Source organism: Castor canadensis, chromosome 13 (genome assembly GCF_047511655.1).
Source record: "Castor canadensis chromosome 13, mCasCan1.hap1v2, whole genome shotgun sequence".
NCBI classification, from domain to species: domain Eukaryota; kingdom Metazoa; phylum Chordata; class Mammalia; order Rodentia; family Castoridae; genus Castor; species Castor canadensis.
Genome location: NC_133398.1, coordinates 47,990,066 through 48,014,988, shown reverse-complemented (window position 1 = coordinate 48,014,988; position 24,923 = coordinate 47,990,066).

Here is a 24,923-nt window from a genome sequence, read left to right as displayed (position 1 = left end):
CCTAACATGCAGAAGGAGTCACTTTTGCACCAAATCCCCACACTGGACTTAAAGCATGGGATAACTATGGGCTCATCTTGTGGTTATGACTATATCTGTTATCATCAGGGCTGCCTGGCTTACTATGTGGTTGTAGCTTCAGCTGTTGTCCTCCTCCCCAGGGATCTGGGGTTGGTACTTTAGGTGGTTTCTTACTTTTCTCCACATAGACTTTCTGTTTCTCTGACATTTCATCTGCCTTGTCACTTCTCTCATGACTTCTGATGCTCTTCTTCTCTCTCTGTTTTTGGAATATATTTTTTCTTTTGTTACTCTTGCCTCTTCATTCTTGGAGTCCCATGGAGGAAGCTTATATTCTGTCATGTTACCCCAGAAACTTTCTATTGTTTTTCTATTCTCAGTTTCACTCATCTTTGTTTCTATTTTAATTATTTTGCTTGTTTTGGGTGCTTTGAGTATAATTTACTTTTCCTAGTTTCATAAGGTCTATTCTTAAGTCATTTAGTTGAAACTTTATTTCTCTTGTAGCATAATGATTTTGATGCCGTAAATTTCCTTTAAGTATCATGTATACATTTCCTGTCAGTAACATGAGATGTCCATCAATGTGGCAGCACACACCTATAATCTTAACACTCATAAAGCAAGAGGATTGTGAGTGGGAGGCCAGCCTGGGCTACATAGCAAGTTCAAGCCACCCTGGAATACATGGCAAGACTCCATCTCTAAGAAACAAATAAACAAACAAAAGTTAGGTGAATCTCACATGTTTTGCATTCTGGTTTTTCCTTTCCATTCAATTAAATTTTTCTGCTTTGTACTTTTTTTCTGCAGCTTTAGCAATCAATTCCAAGGCCCTGCACAAGCACTGCACCACTGTGTCACATCCCTAGTTATGCCACAGCTTTTACTTTTGTCTTATTTAGAAGTGTGTTTTTTTTTTAAACAAATATTTTGGGATTTTTTCAGACATTTTTCTGATATTGATTTCTACTTTTATTCAATTATGACTAGAGAAGATACTTGTGTGATTTAAATTGCTTTAAAATTGTTACTGTCTTCTTTTATGACTCAGAACATGCACACTTGAAAAGAATATGCATTTTGTCATCATTGGATACAATCAAGGCTCTAGGTTTGATCCCTAGTATGGCAAAAAAATACTCTACTTAATTAATGTTTTTCCAGTCATTTATTTGCATAGATCTAAGTTTCTGTCTGCTGTTATGTTCCTTCTAACTGTAGAAATTCCTTTAACAGTTCTTATAATACAAGTGTGCTGGTAATGATTACTCTCAGATTTTATTTGTCCCAAAAGATTTATAATGTATCTTCAATTTTTTTAAAAAAAAATCTATTAAGAATCCATTGGGACTGGAATTCTGGGTTTACATTTTTTCCTTGGTAATTTAGTATTAGATTTTAAAAATATAACATTCAAAAAATCATATCACTACTTTCAAATATAAAGACTTCCCAGTTGCTAGCTATTTTACAGGACATACTGTGAGTATCCTTGTGCTTGAATTCCTATAAAGTTGTATCATTATATACTTGTAAGATACATTTCTAAAAGTAGAGATGCTGAGTTAAAGGTGTTTTGTAAGTTATTGATATATTTTTAGACAAACTTAAATATTATTAGAATATATGAAAATGTTTCTACATTTTACTTATATTTACTTATTTCTAAAACTATGGGGGCTATGTGTGACTGCAATCCTAGCTATTTGGAAGGCAGAGGTAGGAGGATCTTGGTTTGAGAGCAGCCCAGGTAAAAAGTAAATGACACCCTATCTTAAACAATAAGCTGGCACATGTTGGTACACACCTGTAATCCCAGAACCATGGGAGGTGTAGGTAGGAGGATCATAGTTCAAAGCTAGCCTGGAAAAAGTGAGAGACCCTATCTGAAAAATAACTAAAGCAAAAAGGGATGGGGTCATGGGCTACATGTTAGAGAGCTTGGCTGACAAGTGCAAGGCCCTGTCAAAACTCCAGTATAGCCAAAAATTTATGTTGCTTTAGTTCACACATGGCTAATATTTTCCATTTGATGGTAGTAAAATCTATCCTACATGGACTGGTTTCCAGGAAGGCAAGTAATGTAAAAGGCTCAGTACCTGGTCTTCATCTCAACTCTGCCATGTGTTTGACTTTGAATAAGAGAGTTGAATTTCTTGCTTGTTTGTATTTTCATAGTAACCCAAAACAGTGCAGCCAGAGCAGGGGTTATTAAATTTTATTTTAAGTATAGGAAGATGAACCTGGCAAGTACTGCTTTGGAATCTTCTCCCACTTCAAGCAAAACAGTTTAATCTTTTTTTTTTTTTTTTTTTATCACAAGTAGTCAAAAAACATTTCATTTTGCAGAAAAAGGTGCCATTAAAAGTAGTTTAAAAACTTGTTGCCTAGACAGATATAAAGTCATGTCTATTTCCAAAATTTTATGACTTATTACTCTTTGTATCTTTCTGAATTGCCAGATTTCCCAGTATTTGAACTCCAATTATAGTTCCTAGATCTTTCTCCTATTTTTCAGTGCAAAAATATTTAGACAAAAAATAGCAAGAAGAGAGCTGTTTCTGTTTTTCTTTAATCTCTCCTCTCAGCTTTATTTCTCTTTTGAATTGGGAATGTTTCAGTTTCAATTACAATTTTTTCAGAGAAAAGTTAAAAATATTTAACTTGTTGTTATTTATTTTCCTTCACAGATACAAAGAATTTAAGTATATAAGGTGTTTCCTTACATCATGTCTTTCTTGTTTTTTTCTGGAGTCTATGTCCACAGCCCACGCATTGGTTATTTTCTAAGACTGTTTCTATCCTTATGTTCATCAATTTCCAACCACCATCATCTCTCCTATCAGTAGTACTGAATGCTATAGTCACATTTATTTTGTCTGAATACAATTTCTGTCATAATAATTTGTTTTTACATTCCTTTTGGAAACTCTAATTAACTTAGGCACAAGAACAAAACTCATAGTTTAAATCTTTTAATCGGTTTTTCTCAAAAGAGTAACCAAGGGAACTGACTCACTCTGCCACGTGCCTGATTATCTCTCTCAGAAATTTTGAAATTCACTCAATTTGCATCTATGTTAAGAACTTTTGTACCTCTATAAGTTCCACTTTTCTCACTGCTAAAAAAGCAGCATTCTTTTCCAGAAAATTTTCTCCTAACTAGGGTAAAATGTTCTTTTTTATCATTGCAGACAAAGCGCTTATATGACTTTGTCTGCAATGAGAAAACAATGAAATTTTATAGAAATAGTTTCTAGGAAGACTGAATTTGTAATAATTTTACCTGCACTGGAGCTGAAGTCTGAATATTCTGTCTTTAAAAAGAGATTTGCCAGTGAAATAAACATAATTATGATAGTAGAAGTTACATAGACATACCTTCCACAATTTGAAGACTTTAACGTTATAAACTCTTGTTAAAGGAGCAAGTCTGTTAAAGCAATCACATGGATTTCAGACTATTACAGTATATTTCCTATAATTTAAAATAGACTTCCTTTGATTTGGATCTTCCTTTATATTACTATGTCTTATTTGGTAGAGAGAAATATAGACAACTTACAACATACTGTGGTTCACTTTCCAGATTCTCCCTTAGTACAAAACACTCATCCCCAATCTGTTGGAAAGATTGGTCTACTCTTAAAATAGACTTTAACTAAAAAAGTCATTGTGACCCAAGTCACATCCTATCTTTAGGAGGAGTGTTTACGCAGTCCCTGCTTTGGTAGAAGTGTAAAGACCTGGTCCTCTTGACTTGATTTGGAACAAGGCTGGTGGGATATCCCAGTTCCAGAGCTCACCATGGGATTGACTGAGGCTTTTGTTTGACATCACTGCAGTTCAACTCCCTCCCTGCCCACCTGCTCATTCTATTTCCATCACTAGTAAGGTCACTACTTTTGCACATTTAAGATTGACCTGTGATACTCACCCCTGCCAGGCATTGTGCTACCTAAAACTTGAATGTGGTTGATGTGCTCCCTGTTGAGGAGCCAGAGGCCACTATGGGAAGGAGACCAAGAAGTAGTGAAGAGGTCTGGTAAAAATGAACCAATGTAGATTGCAATACACAAGTGCAGGGAAGCAACACTAGGAATCTCTCTTTATAGCTATCTTTATCCCAAATTAGCAAAAATGCTTTCTTTCTTATTGTCTCTTAAGTTTTCTCTTCAACAAAATCGGAGAAATAGAGAGTGGAACAGGTTATGCCTAGAAGCAGGGGTTTGGGGGGTTGGGGGAGAAGGTGGCACAAACAGTGTATACATGTAAGTAAATGTAAAAATGATAAAATGAAAGGAGAAGAAAAGAACTTCAGATTTATTAACTAAATCTTGAAACATTGAGGAGAACCTTACTAATGCTAATACTATTTCTGCTTTTCAAATGAGGATATCCATCTTAGGAGAATTACATTATTTTTCCAAGTTTTATAGCTACTAGATAGCAGAGCTAGAATTTGAAACTATGTTAGTTGCATTTCAGAGATTATACTTTTAATGTCTCAGTTACTCTACTACTATGTCTCTAAGATGTGTACTGAATCACTGAAAGGGCATATCTGGAGAAAGAACAATTTAAGGGTTATGATAGTGAAGACCAATAAAGCATATTTGGAAATTAGATTTTTCTGCATATTTACATTTTGAGGAGACTTTTTCTGGTAAGAACATTCACTATCATTTTTAAGTTTTAAGTACAAGATCACATTTAGAAGTTGGGTGTGACTGAATTTGTATAATAGAGTCAAATAAAAGTAGTGAAAATTAACTACATTTAAAGAAATTTAAGCTTACTCACTGACATTAATAAAGGTGATAGTTGTTGGAATCAATCAGTGATGTTCTAATGAAATTCCATGTAACAAATCTAAGTGTTTTTCCCCATTGTAAATATTAGTAGGCATTCTGCCCATTACTTGTGGTATAAAAAAAAATTCATGTTGTTTTGTAGTTCTAAATGTATTTCCAACTAAATTGGACTAACAACATAACTGATCTTGCCTATTGCAAAGAAATGAATTGTCAATTTTGTTAAGTGAATCAACTTTTTTTCTCTAGGCACATATAGGTTTTCAAAGTAGAAAACCTGGGGAGATTCCAAGATGGTGGCTAGAGGGAGGAAGCAGAAAGTGTGCCTTCTATAGTGAAATCTTGTAGAGACACTGGAGACACACCTTGCAGGCAAAACCACCAAGAAGAGGCAACACTTTGACCCTTCCACACCTCCAGCTGGCGCAGAGCATCTCCACTTCACGTTAAACGGAGAAACCAGGAGGGCCCCTGGGCTGCCAGTCACCCGTGCCCAGATGGCTTGGGAAGACGAGGACAAGGTGAGCTTCACAGTATCGTGGAACTCCCACAGACAACCTGGGCCAGAGCAGCATAGCCCCTGGACAGACTGACCTCCACCCAGGGAAAAAAGAGAAACTGAGTAATAAGCAATAAGAAAAATAAAGACACATGTGAAAGAGGGTGGGGCACACTGAGCACCGAAGATTGGGGGAAGGGAATCCTACCTGGAACTGTAAATAACAAGCCAGGGTGGGCGGAGAGGCTCTGGCGGGAGTGGGGATGTGTACCCAGCAACCAGGAGCGGGAAAGCTTGTGAGAGGGGTGGAGGGAGAAAAACTCCACAGGAGAACATCTGAGGCACCATCTCCAGGATTGGAGACGGAGACTTCACTGCATTTGAACTTGGAGGTTTTTTGTTTTTTTAAAATTTTCTATTTTTTCATTTTATTTTAATACATTTTTATAAATAGATTTTTCTTTCATTTACTTATTTTTTATTTTTATTCTTACCTTTTTTTTATTTTTGATTTTCAATCTTCTCTCTGTCTCTCTAATGTTTGTTCAGCTTACTGTCGATTAGTACACTAAAGCTCCCTGTTTATACCTTTGAAATCTTCTTGTCTGATACCTTGTTCTGTTTTCTCCCTCTAGTCTGTGTATTTGTTTTTCCCATTTCTTTAACTTCTTGCTTTCCATCTCAGCTCACCCTTCCATTCTAAAGATTACCATTGTTATTATTACAAGCTAGAAAATACTTAACTGCACACAGTACAGGGACAGTAACAACACCAAAGACAATGACGGGAAGTCAGAAAAAACAGGGAAACCAGTTTCCCCACAGCAAAAAATTAGTACAGGAACCAGAGGGGAATGAAGAGAACAGAAGCTCAGATCCAGACTCCAACAAAATGAAGATAAACTATGCCAAAGGACCCAATGAAGTCCACAAGAATAATTTAAAAGAAGACATACTACAGGTACTCAATGAGAATTTTATAGAGATGATATTGGATAGGGTCAACCAAAAAGTACAGGAGACACTCAAGAAATTCCAAGACAACAAAAATAGAGAATTTGAAAAAAAAAGAAGAAATAAAGGAAACCATAGAAGCACTGTATAAACACCAAAGTGAAACAGAGAACGTGATGAATAAACAGATAAATGAACTCAGCACAAAAATAGACAACATTAAAGAGGAAACCAGCCAGGATATGGAAAACCTCAGAAAAAAGAACGAAACAGAACTGCAAAACAAAACAGAAGCCCAATCCAGCAGAATAGAACAAACAGAAGACAGAATCTCAGAACTTGAAGATGAAATGGTAATTAAAGGAAAAAACCGAAGAACTATTAATTAAACAACTCAAGACCTGTGAAAAGAAAATGCAAGAACTCACCGACTCCATCAAAAGACCAAACTTGAGAATCATGGGCATTGAAAAAGGAGAAGAGGAGCAAGCGAAGGGATGTGTAATATATTCAACAAAATAATAACAGAAAATTTCCCAAATCAAGAGAAAGATATTCCCATACAGATGCAAGAGCCCTCCAGGACACCAAACAGACCAGATCAAAATAGAACTACCCCATGACATATCATCATTAAAACAACAAGTTCAGAAACTAAGGAAAGAGTATTGAAGTCTGTAAGAGAGAAAAAACAAGTAACATACAAAGGTAAACCCATCAAAATTGCAGCAGACTTCTCAACAGAAACATTAAAAGCAAGAAGAGCATGGGGTGAGATCTTCCGGGCACTGAATGAAAATAACTTCAACCCCAGGATACTCTACCCAGCAAAACTATCATTCAAAATGGAGCAATAAAAGTCTTCCATGATAAGCAGAAACTAAAACAATATGTGACCACAAAGCCACCACTACAAAAGATTCTTCAAGGGATTCTGCACACAGAAAGTGAAATCCAACTTAACCATGAAAAGACAGGCAGCACCCAACAACAGGAAAAGAAAAAGCAAGACAGTAGAGAGTAACCTCAACTTAGGTACACACAATCAAACCTTCAAACAATTAAGACAATTAAATGACAGGAATCACTACATACCTATCAGTACTAACGTTTAGCGTTAACAGACTTAATTCACCCATCAAAAGGCACCGCTTGATGAAATGGATTAAAAAGGAAGATCCAACAATTTGTTGCTTACAGGAGACCCATCTCACCAACAGAAATAAGCATAGGCTTAGGATGAAAGGCTGGAAGAAGATTTACCAAGCCAATGGCCGCTGAAAACAGGCAGGAGTGGCAATACTTATCTCTGACAAAGTAGACTTCAAACTACATTGATCAAACGAGATAAACAAGGACATTCTATACTAATAAAAGGGGAAATAGACCAAAAGGAAATAATAATCATCAACCTGTATGCACCCAATGTCAACACACCCAATTTCATCAAACATACCCTGAAAGACCTAAAAGCATATATAAACACCAACACAGTGGTTGTGGGAGACTTTGACACCCCATTATCATCAATAGATAGGTCATCCAAACAAAAAATTAATAAAGAAATCCAAGATCTAAAATACGCAATAGATCAAATGGACCTAGTTGATGTCTACAGAACATTTCATCCAACTTCTACACAATAAACATTCTTCTCAGCAGCCCATGGAACCTTCTCCAAAATAGATCATATCCTAGGGCACAAAGCAAGTCTCAGCAAATATAAGAAAATAGAAATTATACCGTGCATACTATCTGATCACAATGCAGTAAAAGTAGAACTCAACAACAAAAGTAAAGACAAAAAACATGCAAAGAGCTGGAAACTAAATAACTCATTACTTAATGAAGAGTGGATCATCGTTGAAATAAAAGAGGAAATTAAAAAGTTCCTAGAAGTCAATGAAAATGAACACACAAATTACGAGAACCTATGGGACACAGCAAAGGCAGACCTGAGAGGAAAGTTTATAGCCATGAGTGCATACATTAAAAAGACTGAAAGATCCCAAATCAATGACCTAATGATACATCTCAAACTCCTAGAAAAACAAGAACAAGCAAATCCCAAAACAAATAGAAGGAGAGAAATAATAAAAATAAGAGCTGAAATCAATGAAATAGAAACCAAAAAAACCATACAAAGAATTAATGAAACAAAAAGTTGGTTCTTTGAAAAATTAAACAAGATCTGTAGACCCTTGGTAAACCTGACTAAAATGAGGAGAGAAAAAACCCAAATTAGTAGAATCAGGAATACAAAAGGGGAGATAACAACAAACACCATGGAAGTCCAGGAAATCATCAGAGACTACTTTGAGAACTTATATTCAAATAAATTTGAAAATCTTAAACAAATGGACAGATTTCTAGATACATATGATCATCCAAAACTGAACCAAGAGGAAACTAATCACCTGAATAGATCTATAACACAAAATGAAATTGAAGCAGCAATCAAGAGTCTCCCCAAAAAGAAAAGTCCAGGACCTGATGGATTCTCTGCTGAATTCTATCAGACCTTTAAAGAAGAACTGATACCAACCTTCCTTAAACTGTTCCACGAAATAGAAAGGGAAAGAAAACTGCCGAACATGTTTTATGAAGCCAGTATTACACTTACCCCAAAACCAGGCAAAGACACCTCCAAAAAGGAGAACTATAGGTCAATCTCCTTAATGAACATTGACGCAAAAATCCTCAACAAAATAATGGCAAACCGAATTCAGCAACACATCAAAAAGATTATTCACCACGACCAAGTAGGCTTCATCCCAGGGATGCAGGGGTGGTTCAACATACGAAAATCAATAAACGTAATAAACCACATTAACAGAAGCAAAGACAAAAACCACGTGATCATCTCAATAGATGCAGAAAAAGCCTTTGATAAGATCCAACATCATTTCATGATAAAAGCTCTAAGAAAGCTAGGAATAGAAGGAAAGTTCCTCAACATTATAAAAGCTATATATGACAAACCTACAGCCAGCATTATACTTAATGGAGAAAAACTGAAACCATTCCCTCTAAAATCAGGAACCAGACAAGGATGCCCACTATCTCCACTCCTATTCAACATAGTACTGGAATTCCTAGCCAGAGCAATTAGGCAAGAAGAAGGAATAAAAGGAATACAAATAGGTAAAGAAACTGTCAAAATATCCCTATTTGCAGAAGACATGATCCTATACCTTAAAGACCCAAAAAACTCTACTCAGAAGCTTCTAGACATCATCAATAGCTATAGCAAGGTAGCAGGATATAAAATAAACATAGAAAAATCATTAGCATTTCTATACACTAACAATGAGCAAACGGAAAAAGAATGTATGAAAACAATTCCAGTTACAATAGCCTGAAAAAAATTAAATACCTAGGTGTAAACCTAAGAAAAGATGTGAAAGACCTCTACAAGGAAAACTATACACTTCTGAAGAAAGAGATTGAGAAGACTGTAGAAAGTGGAGAGATCTCCCATGCTCATGGATTGGTAGAATCAACATAGTAAAAATGTCGATACTCCCAAAAGGAATCTACATGTTTAATGCAATTCCCATCAAAATTCCAATGACATTCATTAAAGAGATCAAAAAATCTACCATGAAATTTATATGGAAACACAGGAAGCCACGAATAGCCAAGGCAATACTCAGTCAAAAGAACAATGCTGGAGGTATCATAATACTTGACTTCAAACTATATTACAAAGCAATAACAATAAAAACAGCATGGTACTGGCACAAAAACAGACATGAAGACCAGTGGAACAGAATAGAGGACCCAGATATGAAGCCATACAACTATAACCAACTTGTCTTTGACAAAGGAGCTAAAAATATATGATGGAGAAATAGCCGCCTCTTCAGCAAATACTGCTGGGAAAACTGGTTAGCAGTCTGTAAAAAACTGAAACTAGATCCATGTATATCACCCTATACCAAGATTAACTCAAAATGGATCAAGGATCTTAATATCAGACCACAAACTCTAAAGTTGATACAGGAAAGAGTAGGAAAAACTCTGGAGTTAGTAGGTATAGGTAAGTACTTTCTCAATGAAACCCCAGCAGCACAGCAACTAAGAGATAGCATAGATAAATGGGACCTCATAAAGCTAAAAGCTTCTGTTCATCAAAAGAAATGGTCTCTAAACTGAAGAGAACACCCACAGAGTGGGAGAAAATATTTGCCTGCTACACATTAGACTAAGGACTGATAACCAGAATACATAGGGAACTTAAAAAACTAAATTCTCCCAAAACTAATGAACCAATAAAGAAATGGGCAAGTGAACTAAACAGAACTTTCTCAAAAGAAGAAATTCAAATGGCCAAAAAACACAGGAAAAAATGCTCACAATCTCTAGCAATAAAGGAAATGCAAATTAAAACCACACTAAGATTCCACCTCATCCCTGTTAGAATAGCCATCATTAGCAACACCACCAACAACAGGTGTTGGTGAGGATGGGGTGAAAAAGGAACTCTCTTACACTGTTGGTGGGAATGTAAACTAGTACAACCACTCTGGAAAAAAATTTGGAGGCTACTTAAAAAGCCAGACATTGATCTACCATTTGATCCAGCAATACCACTCTTGGGGATATACCCAAAAGTCTGTGATACAGGTTACTCCACAGGCACCTTCACACCCATGTTTATTGCGGCACTATTCACAATAGCCAAGTTATGGAAACAGCCAAGATGCCCCACCACTGATGAATGGATTAAGAAAATGTGGTATCTATACACAATGGAATTTTATGCAGCCATGAAGAAGAATGAAATGTTATCATTTGCTGGTAAATGGATGGAATTGGAGAACATCATTGTGAGTCAGGTTAGCCTGGTCCAATAGACCAAAAATCGTATGTTCTCCTTCATATGTGGACATTAGATCAAGGGCAAACACAACAAGGGGATTGGACTTTGAGTACATGATAAAAGCGAGAGCACACAAGGGAGCGGTGAGGATAGGTAAGACACCTAAAAAACTAGCTAGCATTTGTGGCCCTTAACGCAGAGAAACTAAAGCAGATACCTTAAAAGCAACTGAGGCCAATAGGAGAAGGGGACCAGGAACTAGAGAAAAGGTGAGATAAAAAAGAATTAACCTAGAAGGTAACACACATGCACAGGAAATTAATGTGAGTCAACTCCCTGTATAGCTATTCTTATTTCAACCAGCAAAAACCCTTGTTACTTCCTATTATTGCTTATACTCTCTCTTCAGGAAAATTAGAAATAAGGGTAAAATAGTTTCTGCTGGGTATCGAGTGCGTAGGGGTGAGAGGGTGGGGGCAGAGTGGGTGGTAAGTGAGGGGTGGGGGCAGGGGGGAGAAATGATCCAAGCCTTGTATGCACATATGAATAATAAAAGAAAAAGAAATAAAGAAACAATAGCAAAAAAAAAAAAGAAAAAAAAAAGAAAGGCAAATGAGATAGCATCAAACTAAAAAGCTGCACATTAAAGGAAATAATGTATGGAGTGAAGAGGCAACCTCTAGAACAGCAGAAATTATTTGCCAGGTATTCATGTGACAGAAAGTTAACAGCCAGAATATGTAAAAAAGTAAAAAAACCTTAACAACCTAAAACACAAGCAATGTAATAAAAAAATGGATAAATGATTTCACTAGATACTTCTCAAAAGAAGAAGTACAAACAGCCAATAAATATATGACAGAATGCTTAGTATCATTAACCATCAGGGAAATGCAAATCACAACCAGGAGGAGACACCATATCATCCCAGTTAGAATGCTATTATCAAAAAGCCATACTGCTGGTGAGAATGTGGAGAGAAAGGAACCCTTATACACTGTTGGTAAGAGTGTAAAATAGTCTAGACACTATGGGAAACAATATGGAGGTTTCTCAAAACAACTAAAAGTGTGATCCAGCTATCCTACTTCTGGGCATATGTTTGAAGGAAATGACATCAGCATACAAAAGGGAAACCTGCATACACATGTTTATCACATCCCCATTCATAATAGCTAAGTCATGGAATCAGCCTAGGTGCCCATCAACAGATGAATGGATAAAGAATGACAGATTATTCAGACATAAAGAAGAACGAAATCCTTTCATGGTTACTAGGGTCTGGGGAAGACAGCAGGGAGATGAGGGAACAAGGTTAGAGAAAGGTAATAGGTTCAGTGCATGATGTATTCACTTGTGGAAATATCACAGTGAATCTTTTAATGATGATCATGATTAAAAGAAGTTAAAAAATTAAAAAAAATTGTATTATTTAAAAATATTCATTAGGTCATTACATTCATTTTTTGTCAGATATAATTTCAAATCACAGAGAATAGAGATCTGAAAAGACTTGAAAGCGTAACTAAAATTTATAATTCTGTAGGATTAAAATGCCTGTCATGCTAGGGGATATAAAGTATCAATATGACATACTTTCCTGAAGTTACTGAATGTTTAGGTAGAGAATCTTATGTATGCCTAGACAAAGTATATGGATGAAAAATAATGTTGACCTCAGATTTTCCATACTGAGTCTCAGTGAGAAGACAGACCAAGAGAAAAGGAAATATGTTCCAAAAATTTTGACACCCAACCAAATTCCTTTAAACTATCCAGAAAATGGACAGATGTTCTTAGGAAATAAGGTCAAGCCGTTGTGTACCCATAAATCTTAGATGGAAAAAAATATAAGAAGTGGATAATGGCATCCAGCCCAAAACACCATGAAGCAAATTAAAAAACACGGGATGAAGGGACTATTCTCTGCCTTGGATATATGTGCATATAGAAATAATATTTAAGTAACCATGTGAATTTTGTCAGCAAAACAGAATATAAATGCTATAAGTTTTGTGATTAACAATTTAATATAGCAAAGTGGGAAGAGAAGAGATAGGAGTCAGCATTTCTGTTAAATTTTCTCATAGTCTAAAGTTAAATTTTAAGGTTTTAAAATTTTTATTTGAGACAGGGTTTTGCTATGGAGCCTGGGATGGATTGGAACTTGCTATTGGCTGGTCTTGATCTCAAGATTTTCTTGTCTGAGCCTCCCGGGTGCTGGGATTGCAAGTGTGTCCCACTATGTCTACCACTAGAATTTCTTTTGAAGTAATGATACCTATCAATGTTTCAAAATTCATATGTTTCTTAACTTTGAAGAAATCCAGGAACCAACATTATGTGTTGTTGAATGAACAAATGTTTAAATTGCAGTTTTGTCAGTTTTATTTTCTTATGCTGAAATTCAAACAGATTTAAGTAATTTAGAAATTAAAAATAAGTATGTTTCCATAAGTGTGGCTGCTGTTCTTTCTGTCTCTCTCTCTGCCTGTCTGTGTATACACAGAGTGAAAATCTCCAGATGGTAACAACCAAGGTTGCTTCTGGGGGTTGAGACATAGTGCTAATGTGATCAATTTCTTATTTGTGATTATAAATGGTGGGATATGGAGGAAACCACTGAAAAAGAAAGAAAGGAAACTGTAGGAAATCATGTCTGTGGAGGTAAAGCAGGTGGGGACAGAAGAATTAACCATGAGAAAGTCTTTGTTTTTTTGAGCCCTTTCAAGTTTATGGATCAGCAGTCGATATTTTTAGATTATAGAGGGCAAGTTGTTGAAGCAATACTATTTAGAGAAAACTTTCTAGTTCTGGTATATTGACTTCCTAATTACTTCCATTTCAAATCTTTAAACAACATTTTAGTTTTTTGAAGTATTTTAACTGTCTTTGAAATAATGATATACACTTTTGGGCAGTTGTGTAGGTTTTATACAGTGTTAACAAATCAGCTGAGGTTTTACTATTTTAGTTTGTGGTTACATCTTTTGTTTATATAATTATATATATACTACATATATATGTATACACTATCTATATAAGTATATAGATATATATATATATATAATGCAAAAAAATAAGCACAAATAGGCAGAGAATGAGATAGGAAGAATAACAGTCAAAATGGGATTATACTTATTCTTAATTTCTAAATACATTATGTAGCACACACATGCACAAACACACACACACACACAGATTTTCTTTGACTGCAAAACTTGTGGAACCTGGTGAGGTGCTGCACATCTGTGGTCCCAGCACTTGGAAGGTTGAGGCAGTAGAATCTAGAATTCTAGGCCGGCTTGGGCTGCATAGAGAATTTCAGGACAGCTTGGTCTATATAGCAAGACCCTGTCTCTAAAGTCATACACACACACACACATGCAAATACACACACACACACACACACACACACACACACACACACAGAGAGAGACACACACACAGACATATACCTTCCCCCACCAAAAACACAAAACAAAAGAAAAAGTTGGCACTTAAGATTGATTTAACTAAATAGGATAATCTGTGTTATTTGATTTTTTCCCTTCTAATTCTATGCATTAAATGCAAAAAAATTTACTTCTAAATTCTCACACATTCCTTACAGCTCTACATTTATTCTGTTTTTCAGGTTTTCCTTTTAAATCAAACACTATGCATGAAACTGCTGCTGCTTCAAGGATCAAATCCTGTGTCACCCAGAGGCTGGGGCGGGGTGTGTGTGTGTGCATTTGAGGGCAGGATTGAATCAATTATCTGGGATTTGTAAGTATGTCTCTCCACCTTGGAGTCAACAAGCATGACTTTAGAAAACATAACTCTTTATGCCATTTACTGGCTTCTTTTCTCAGCAATATACTCTTTTCATGAAAAGAAAGGAAGACATTGATAGGTAGGACTCAAATTGATTTTACTCACCACCAACCTATTCTTGGATGTTAAAGTTACACAATTAATGTGACTTAACTGTTTTCTCAGTCTTGGTACATTTTCAGAGTGAAGTAGTCTACAATGAACTATTTAAATTTTTTTAAAATTTAAATTAAGACAGTTGTCATCAATGAAAAAAATGCCTCTTTTTTCCCTTAATATAATTTTCTGAAAATGTTTGCTTTAGGAGTCTTTGCTCCCATTTCCTGAGTGGGGAATAGGAAATGTTTCTCTCCCCCATACTTTATCTTGTTATTGTAAAATAAATCATTACTAAAACTTAATAAAAAAGAAAATGTTTACATTTAAAAAAGAAATACACATACTATCTGAAACCTAGAATTATAACTTTCAGATGTGGAAGACCTGATGGAGATGATTTGACTTCACAAACAATAGGGATGGCTCACAAGTGCCTTGCTTGCCTTGGAAGTCAGGTGTGTGCAGGTGAGCAGCACTCTGGTCCCCTACACTGTGTTTCACATGCTTACTGTTGGAGATCTGAGTTTATATGGGAAACAGAAACAGAACGAGCTTGGTTAATTTGAGAACTAGGGATTTTCAGGGGATCTGAATCAGCATTCAGGGTTATTTCTGGACATAGGGACCCACCTTGCTGTGGGTGTACCACTATACTCACTTTATTGAGATACCCTAGAAGTTCAACTCTTTCCCACATTCTATATCCAAATTTCATCTTAGTAACGATATAAAGAGAAATTAGAAAGACTTCTGCTCAAGTGCTTGGGTTCGGGGACTAGATTCAAGTCCCTGGAGGAAGACTGTCTCAAGCAGTCACAATGTTAGTCTTAAAGAAACAGGAGCCATGGGAAATTAATCAATGAATGGAGCTACTCATTAGTAAATTTCTTCCTAGCAGAATCTCTCTCTTGTATCATTGTTTAACATATTCCTTGGCATGGAGGAAGAACACAATATTTGATGAAGGAGTAAATAATCATGTAAGTATATGACAAAAGGAAAAGAAAGAGACCTAATTGAGTCTCACTGAGGAGTTAGCTGTATGTTTTTCCTGGAAATACAGTCACTTTAGCAGCAAATTAATTTAGTGCTATAAGGAATCAGTTGAGGTATAAAACTAGAGCTCCTTTAGTGTCTTCCCACCAACTTGCCTTAAGGTCTTGGAATTTCCTTACATTTATTCATGATGAGAATAGAGCAGAAGTGAGGTTACCAGAATTGTTATGACTACTTCTGGATTAAAGGACTTTGTGAAGTAACACAAATAAAATCCTTCCCAAACTATAACAAAATAGCAAGTCAAGGAGAAAGCCTTACTCCCTGTCCAAATAGATGTTATGTTATACTGATATAATATTGAACCATGATTAAATTTGTTTATTAAACATTGATTTTCTACATCTTGTAAATGATCTCTATTAGTTTATTTGGGCCTTTTGGGGTTACATAAGATTCTTCTACCTTGAAGATTAGAACAAAGACCTTCCAAATCAGTGAACAAGAACAACTTCCTGCCACCTACAGAAAATCTTTCTGCCAAGGTGTGAAATGACAGACTTGTAATATTTATGCCAAAGATAGCATTTCTTGGGTCCCAAATATATATCTGGGGACCCTGTATTTCCTTACTTTTTTCTTATTGTTAAACTGTTTTTATTGCAAATAAGAATTTGCTTTAGTTCACTTTAGGATAGAGAAAAACCATTTGAAAAGCTCCATGCAACCCTTCTCCAAAAGTTATTTCAGTAGGAGAATGTGGAAATCTCTTTCTCCGAGTTTAGGAGGACTATGTGAAGAGTCTCTGTATGGTTTTCTGGCCATTACATAAAGCAACACAGAATTCAATTGCTTCTGATGTCGTCATTTGTACCTTTGAATCCCACCTAACATTTTAGTGTTTAGGGCAGAGACATTTTGATTTACTCACTAGGCTTCAAATGATATGCAATATGAAGGGAATAACGTGTATCATAGTGCACTTTTATCAGCTAAAGATTAGCACCTAAATACGTATGTTCGATGTATATTGATGAGGTTATTACAGAATCTGAAAGGACTTGTGGTTCTCTCTTTGCCTTTGACATAAACTTTTCTCACTGCAATACGGATTGAGAGGAGACTTGATTAGGAAACTCTGGAATGAAAGCTTTCTCTCAACAGAAGTCATCATGGAAGTAGAGAATAGGAAGGTTACTACAATCTCTTCTCCACCCCTGAGGTCTCCATTGTCTGTGAGGAGACCAGAGACCCAAAAACCTTGTCTTGAGGGGGACACTGTTAGAAAAGGACTTCTCTTCCTTCAGTGATTTATTTCTGACAATAATGTCTGTGTCCTTGGAATTCATTTCTTTGTTGATTGAAATATTATATACTTTTTGCTACCTCTGAGTCAAAATGGTTTTGGAAAGCAGCTGTGCTCACCACTATACCACCAATGCCACACACAAAATGATTTTGGATAAAAAAAAGAACTCTTTGAACTTGACAATATAAAGCAGTTCATATTTGTACCAAAAATGCTGATTGAATTTAGACTTAAAAATTTCTTTTTTCTTGAAAGATGCTACAGGGCCTGGTGTGGCAAGACATACCTATAATCCCAGTTGCTTGGAGGTGGAGATGGGAAGAGGATTTCAGTTCAAGGCCAGTTAGAGTGAATGTTAGTGAGATTCTATATGAAAAGCAAACTTAAAACAAACAAGCAAAAAAAAAAAAAAGTGCTGGGAGCATGTTTCAGGTGGCGGATTGTTTGAGGCCCAATTCAACCTCTAGTACCACCAATTATAAAAACAAAAAAGGTGCTACAAAGAAGAAACCATAATTTTATGTTCATTGTTTGGTTTCTGTTCACAGAGACAAGCTTCTGGAATTTTTTATTCACTTTATATATGCACAAATCAATGAGTCTACCTATACTCTATGATACTTAGCTTGTGATAGAAACTCTTTCTTTTACATAAAAAAGTCAATATCCTTTCTTACAGAAATTTTGTTATTAATTTAGGTCAAGTAATCGCTTAAAAATGGAGTGAGGTAAAAGTGATAAATTTGACATTTTAGAATGGTAAGATCTTGATTTAACTGCAGATGAGGACTTTGGTTACTGAGGGACATCCTTTTCTCTTTTAATTAATTCCTTCTCCTGACATTTCTCCCATCATGAGGCAAATTTGTTTATAACGCTTAACCTTTAAGTATTATATCAGTTTTCACTGGAGTCATGCAGTGACCAAGAGTAAGTAAATGTAAGACAAGAAAAGTTCTTTTAAAAAGGCAACAAACTCCTCCAGCTAAGTTTGCCCTCAGGAAATTTTCTTCTCTACTTCCATTCAGGGCATATGACCTCAGGTGTTCTTTATCTTTGCCCTCTTGGGTCCTGTTGCCAACCTTCAGAGCTCAGGGTCTTCGTGTTCTGCAAATAGCTTCCCAGACTCTGTCTTCATTACTCATTAAAGGCATTCCCTGAACACAGACACAGACATGCACACACTGTGGGATGTGTGTTTGTGTGTTTTATGTGTTTCTCTCTGTGTGTCTATGTATATGTCTCTGTGTGTGTGTGTGAATGAAAAACTCATGCTATCACTTCTGTGGATCATTTCTTGGCTCCTCTTTTCAAATCCCAACTTTTACTTTCCTAAACTCTTTGCTGTCTGTTATCTTTCCTCCCCTAGTTTGGAACTGCTGATTCCTTCTGATCTCATGGATCTTATATATGTATCTGTTATGGCATCTGCTCCATATTATTGTTGTGTGCAATCTGATTCTATCCTTCTTTTCCTAGGGAGCACATTTTATTGATAGTAGGACACTGGGAAAGGAGTTGTAGTGTCTGCCTGTGATCTGAAATCCGATTGTTTCCTTTACTGGGAGCATGGGTAAGAGATGCTCCCACAGGAAAGAAAAGGCAGGTGATTTAATCTAATCTCCAGGATAATGATATTTGCCATGAAGAAAGATCTTATCCATTCTTGGTCCTTAGTAGGATGTTTTCAGCGAAGGATAACTACATCAAACAGAACCCAGGAAATGAGACTTGGCTCCCTGGAGAATGTCACCTGGGCTATCTAACATGCTAGGGAAGGAGTTGATGAATTTTTTCTTAAAAAATGATAGTAAGTATTTTAAGCAAGTGGGGCACATGGTCTTTGTTGCACCTTGAAATGGGAAAATAGCCATAGATAATATGCAACAAGCAGGCCTGACTGCATCTTAGTTAAACTTCATTCAGAAAAAAGTGATTGGCTTGTGGGTTGTTGTTTGCTACCCCTTGATCTAGGGTATAAAAAAAGAGACAAATCATAACTTAAGTGTTTCTTGAAATGTGGAGTAATTGTGAAACCACTTAGAAAGGTCAACTCTTGTTTTGGACAGAGGCTCAGTACAAGGAAGAGCAAAGGGCATGAGGAGTCACCTTGGAGGCTCCACACTTCTCCCTGATAGTCTCCCTTGGTTGCCTGCATCTTTGAAATTATAAGTAAAGCTTAATTTCAGGGGAATTCTGATTTATGTTGGCCAGATTTGACATTCCAGGTCTGGAGGTTAGCTTAGACAACATGGTATCTAATAGGACACAATAGCACAAATATGGAACCATGTATGTTTTGTAGAAAGAATTAACTCTGAGCCATTCATCTAAATATTCATCTAAATAGTGGTATTTGTACCTTCTATGAAGAACTTCTAAATGTAGACATGCACTTTGCTGGTATAGGCTAGGAATCAGAACGTCCATCCGACTATGCATCTCAAACCATCTCAAGCCAGTAAGATGAGAGTGTATCTTTTAGCCACATTAAAAGCCTTCAATTTTTTCAGGTGTTTTGAGGCATTAGTTATACAGTTATTGAAACAATTTCCAAATTAGCCAATGTTGTGCTGCTAACTGTATTTTTCTCTTTAAAAAGAGTTGCTTTCCCAAATAGGGTTCTCTGTCTTTAGTATGGGGGTTAGTGTCCTAGTTTCATTTGGAGAGGCCTGGTTAAGCTTGACTTTTGACATAACATTTTAGTTGGCATCCAACTTGAGAGATACTTCTATCTTCTTTATTTCTTTTATGATTCCAGACTGACTAACATTCTGAAATGAAACTCAAGAAAAAACTCAAGACCCCGTGTTCTGAAGCATTCCTACTTTACTTTGGGTGAAAGAATTAGGCAGCACTGGCACTAAATCTTGTTACGTCACCTACTAGCTGTGTTACTATAATCAAAGCACATAACTTCTCTAAACTTTTCTTTTTGTAAAAATGAGAAGTGCACTTTTACAACATAGATTTAAAAAAAAAGGCTCATTTACAGGTTGGATGATTATTCTTGTTAGTTGTTGGCCTTTAGCCAGAAGTTATATGCACATGCTCATATGTCATTCACAATTATAATCAAACATTAAGAAACCTCCCCTACAGATGTTCCTAAAAGAAAAGGGCAGATTTTCTCTTTCTAGTATGGTTTAGGAGCAATTCTGCTTGAAGGCAGAGGCTGAACTGGAACAATCTCTTATTGTCCTTTATAGTCCTATTAACCTGTCTATTTTATCTTCCTTTGGTACAAATAGTTTCTCCCTTAGCATGTCATATTGACTCTAAAGGGGAACAGTCCGGTACACTAGTGCTGAATACTAGTTAGGTGCTGATTAAGTGAGTTCTGAATGTATGTATAGGCTTGACTAAAATTATTTATTCAGTCAGGGAGCAAACTAATTCACACAACAGTGCCCTAATTGGCATCAGAGAGGCATTTCCGTAAAGCCCTTAGGAAAAGCAAGAATTTGATTAAATAGGAAAAACGCACATGGAAACAGGAGTACAAAGAATATATAAAAGAGTAAAATGCAGTTGTTAAATAATCACCCTCATGATTTTTTTTTCCCAGAGAAGTTACCTTTGATTTAATGTAGGAGAGAGCACCTGGGAAAATTTCAAATTGGAGTCCCTCCCACTTCTCCCCTGCCTATACTGAGAATCCACGGCCCAGAGTTCAAATACTAAATCTAAGAGAGGCAGGTAAAAAGAACAGTGGAAAACAGATGGCAGCAGTTACAACTAGCAAATTCCCAGTTGGTGGCTCTCACATTTAGAAGCGGGCATCTGTTCTTCTTCCCCACTGCAAAGTGGTTTTAACTCAGAGGTGTTAAAAATATCTAAGTTGCTGTTTTATTCATTTCTGCTATTTACTGACTTTAATGACTTACAGTATATCCAATGAAAAGTACAATGTTTACCCAAGCGGCAAGAGACTCAAAACAGAAATATGGGATGCTGTTAAAAAAACCTTGTGGTCTACCAAACAGTCTGTATGGTTTTATAGGTGTACCTTGCTTTATGAAACAGATAAGTGCCCTTACATTTGTGTAAATTGAAATATGTTTTCAAACACACATGGGGTGCTTGATGTTAAAAGAGTCTGAGAATGTCACAACCTCTCTAGGTCTCAGTCTTCTCCACTACAAAATGGCAGGTCTGTTGCAAAAATTAGAGATAGATCAGGAAAGGGGGTTAGAAGCCCCACAAATATGGTAGATTCTTATTCATGGTGAGTGCACTTTATTATTTATGAAAATTCCAGCTTTGAAATAAATATCCACTAATAAGAATTCAAAATGTGGAGTATACCTATATTCTTAAGAGGGCCTCAATAATGAGAGAAAAGAGGAAATCTTCATAGTTATGAAGAACATACCAATAGCTTCTTCTTTGTGTGTCACTGTAAAGATGCATAAAATCACTTATAACTGGAACCATGAAGAGAGTCCTATTAAACTGAGTATCATTTAATTCAGAACCTGATCCAGAGTAGATGATAAGTAGATGTTTATTGACTGCTGGCTATCTCACGTTACTTTTCTTTCCTTTCTCGATTTAATAATATATTTATTCATGGTAGAAAATTTGGAAATGTGTAAAAGAATGAATAAAACCCTTAAGACTAGTATGCATCTTGTATCACCTCATAGGGAAGCTCTGTAATAAGATTCAGCTATTAATACTTTTTATGCTTTCATAATAATCTATCCAAAGGGTTGTTTTGTAATTATAATATGACCTTATGAACATTTTAATTTTTTTACTGTAACAATGTTAATAATAGTATCACTGATACTTATCGAGGAAGTATTTTGTACTATATTCTCTAGTGAGACTTTATATATTTTAACCAATTATACTCAAAATAGTTTTGTGTATCTGGCACTATTACTTATAAGTGAGGGGTCAGCACATTTGATATTCAGGAATATCCCCAGGAGCACATGGCTGGTAATGGTGCAGGATGAAATGAAAAATGAGGGGCCTGATTCTCTAACGTGACCTGAGCTATTCTGCTTTTCTTTAGCATAGTGATAAGAGTCCAAATTTTGGAGTGGGATATGTGGGGGTGAGGTACACTCCTCAGGCATTCTTTTACATGCAAGGACTTTCAATTCTGGCCACCTCTGTCCCTTCATTTTATTTGGTTCATGGCAAGGACAGTGCCATCATCTTGTGGGTAAGGACACTTAAATGGTAGTCATTGCCTTAATCCTCTCTTATTTTCTCTTTGTTCAAGGTCCACCTGTATGAAGCGAAGCTGGATTCTGAGCTGCTTTGCAGTGGTGCAGGTGGTCTTCCTGGGTATAACATAGGAGTTATTTGGGAGGGATAAATTCAATTCATGGAAACACAGGTCACTCTATTTCTTTATATTTAAGTTACCTCTTCCTATTTACCTCTTTATCAATAATGCATCTGTATGACTCATATTTCTGTTTGTGACATACTTGTTCTCTGAAAGAAGCATTGTTTATTGTCATTCTGTGACTCTTAGAAGTTAGTCCCATATGCTTTTCCAAACATTAGTGTCTTTGTTTATGTGAAACGTTGGGCAAGTTATGTCACTACTCTATGCATACATATCATCAGTTATAACACAAGATCTAATTCTGCCTCTCATGGATCTTTATTAGGCTTAAATTAGCTAACATATACAGAAGCAGTGAGAAATATTTTTGGAAAAGAAAGAAGAAAAAAAAAATAAGATGCAGAGCTTTGGTTTGAGTTCAGTGGACTGAGGATAGAGAGGAGAAGTCATTTTGGATTTACTGAGTGTTTGCCGTTCTGATCATCCTCCCACTCCTTGGGCCAGAACCTAAGCCTGAACTTTGGCTTCATCTTATCTTCATAGAACTCTGTATGATAGGCACTATTTCCCCCATTTTGTGATATGGAGACTGAAGCTTAGAGATAGTGTTAGTCAGCTTTCCTTTACTATTATAAAATACTGAGACAATCAACTTAAAAAGAGGAAAGGTTTATTTTGACTCATAGATTCCGAGTTTTAGTCCACTGTTAGATGACCCTGTTGCTTTGGGCCTGCAGTGAGGCACCACAGCATGGTGGGGAATACATAGAAGAGCAAGCTGCTCTCCTCAGGGTCAGGAGGAAAAGGAGAGAAAGGAAAACACTAGTGTTCCACATTTCCCCTTGAAGGCACACGTGGAGTGACCTAAACCCTCCTACTAAATCCCACCTCTTAAAGATTTCCTCCACATACCAATATAACCAAACCGAGGACCAACATTTATTGCTTATTCCACATCCAAACTATAGCAAAACTTGCCCAGGGTCACATAGCTGGCATGAAGAAAGGCCGGCATTCCACACTAACTCTGAAGACCGTGTTCTTTCCAGGACCTGGCTCTTATCATTATAGTAGTACCTGGGGATAGTGAGCATGGAAAAAGATCCTCATATGAGTGTAGGCCAGTGTCGACGCTACTAAATGAAAGCAGAATTCCTTGAACCCTTACACGGGTTGTAGGAATAATGGTTTGGAAGTTGATATGAGGGTGCTACTTTTATGTATTTTTTTAAAAGAGGAATGATTTTTCTATTCATCTATCATTCTTTCCCAATTAAAGTTCTGGTTTTTAAAGCCCTGGATGTTTAAAATTGAAATACACTACTGTGATCAATTCTTATCCTTCAGAATTCCACTGGTGTACTTTATTTTTTCACTGCAAATCCTACTTCCTCTAGTAAGATGTTTGAGGTTGTCCTTTCCTGCACCACTGTCAGCTTTCTCAGCCTGGTTAGTCTCTTCCACTGCTGTCATGTTTTCACCATCAACTTTGAGTGCAGTGTAGTCCTTATTCAAGGGAGAATAATATGCATAAAGGCTTACATTTTTAAAGGTTTAGGGGAAATTCTCTCAATGCACGTGTTCTGACAGCACAGAAAAGTTGCTAAATCAACTACACGACAGTTTGCAAGAGAAATTGTCTTGTGCTTGTGGTTTTCTTTTGTGAAGAAAGGGCATTTTCTCAACGGACAAGTTTAAGTTTAGTCATCATTTGAAACAGGTACAGGCTCTTTTATAAAACTAAAATAAAATGAAAGCAACATTTACTGAGTGCCCTGTGCTAGGTTTTTTTTGACCCACACTATCTCAATTCGTCTTCACGATAATCCTGAAAGGTGAGTAGCGTTATCTTTGCTCTTACAAAAGCGAAACTGGGACTTGAAGTGATTGAATGCTTTGCCCAGGGTCACCCCTCTAGTAAGACTCATGCCCTAGCTCTTCTTGCTCTTTCTTGCATGAACTAGTTTATTAAATATGAATGAGAGAAAATTCACGAGAAGGCTTTTTCTTCAAAAGAAGCCTGGGAATCCCTTCTCTCTTTGTAAGTGGACACATTAGTATGATCTCCAGGTCTGCCTATAAATTATCTATAGTGATCAATTCTGAAACTGCTGAGGACAAACTTGGGCAAATCTGCTCTTTACAGAAAATCTGGAATTGCAGAGAATGGCTATATTCTGTGTCATGAATTTTTCAAGAGAAATGTTGCAAAGGAAAGAAATCTTGATAGATAGGATTTTTTTTTTAAAAACTCCATATGAGAAAATTTTCCA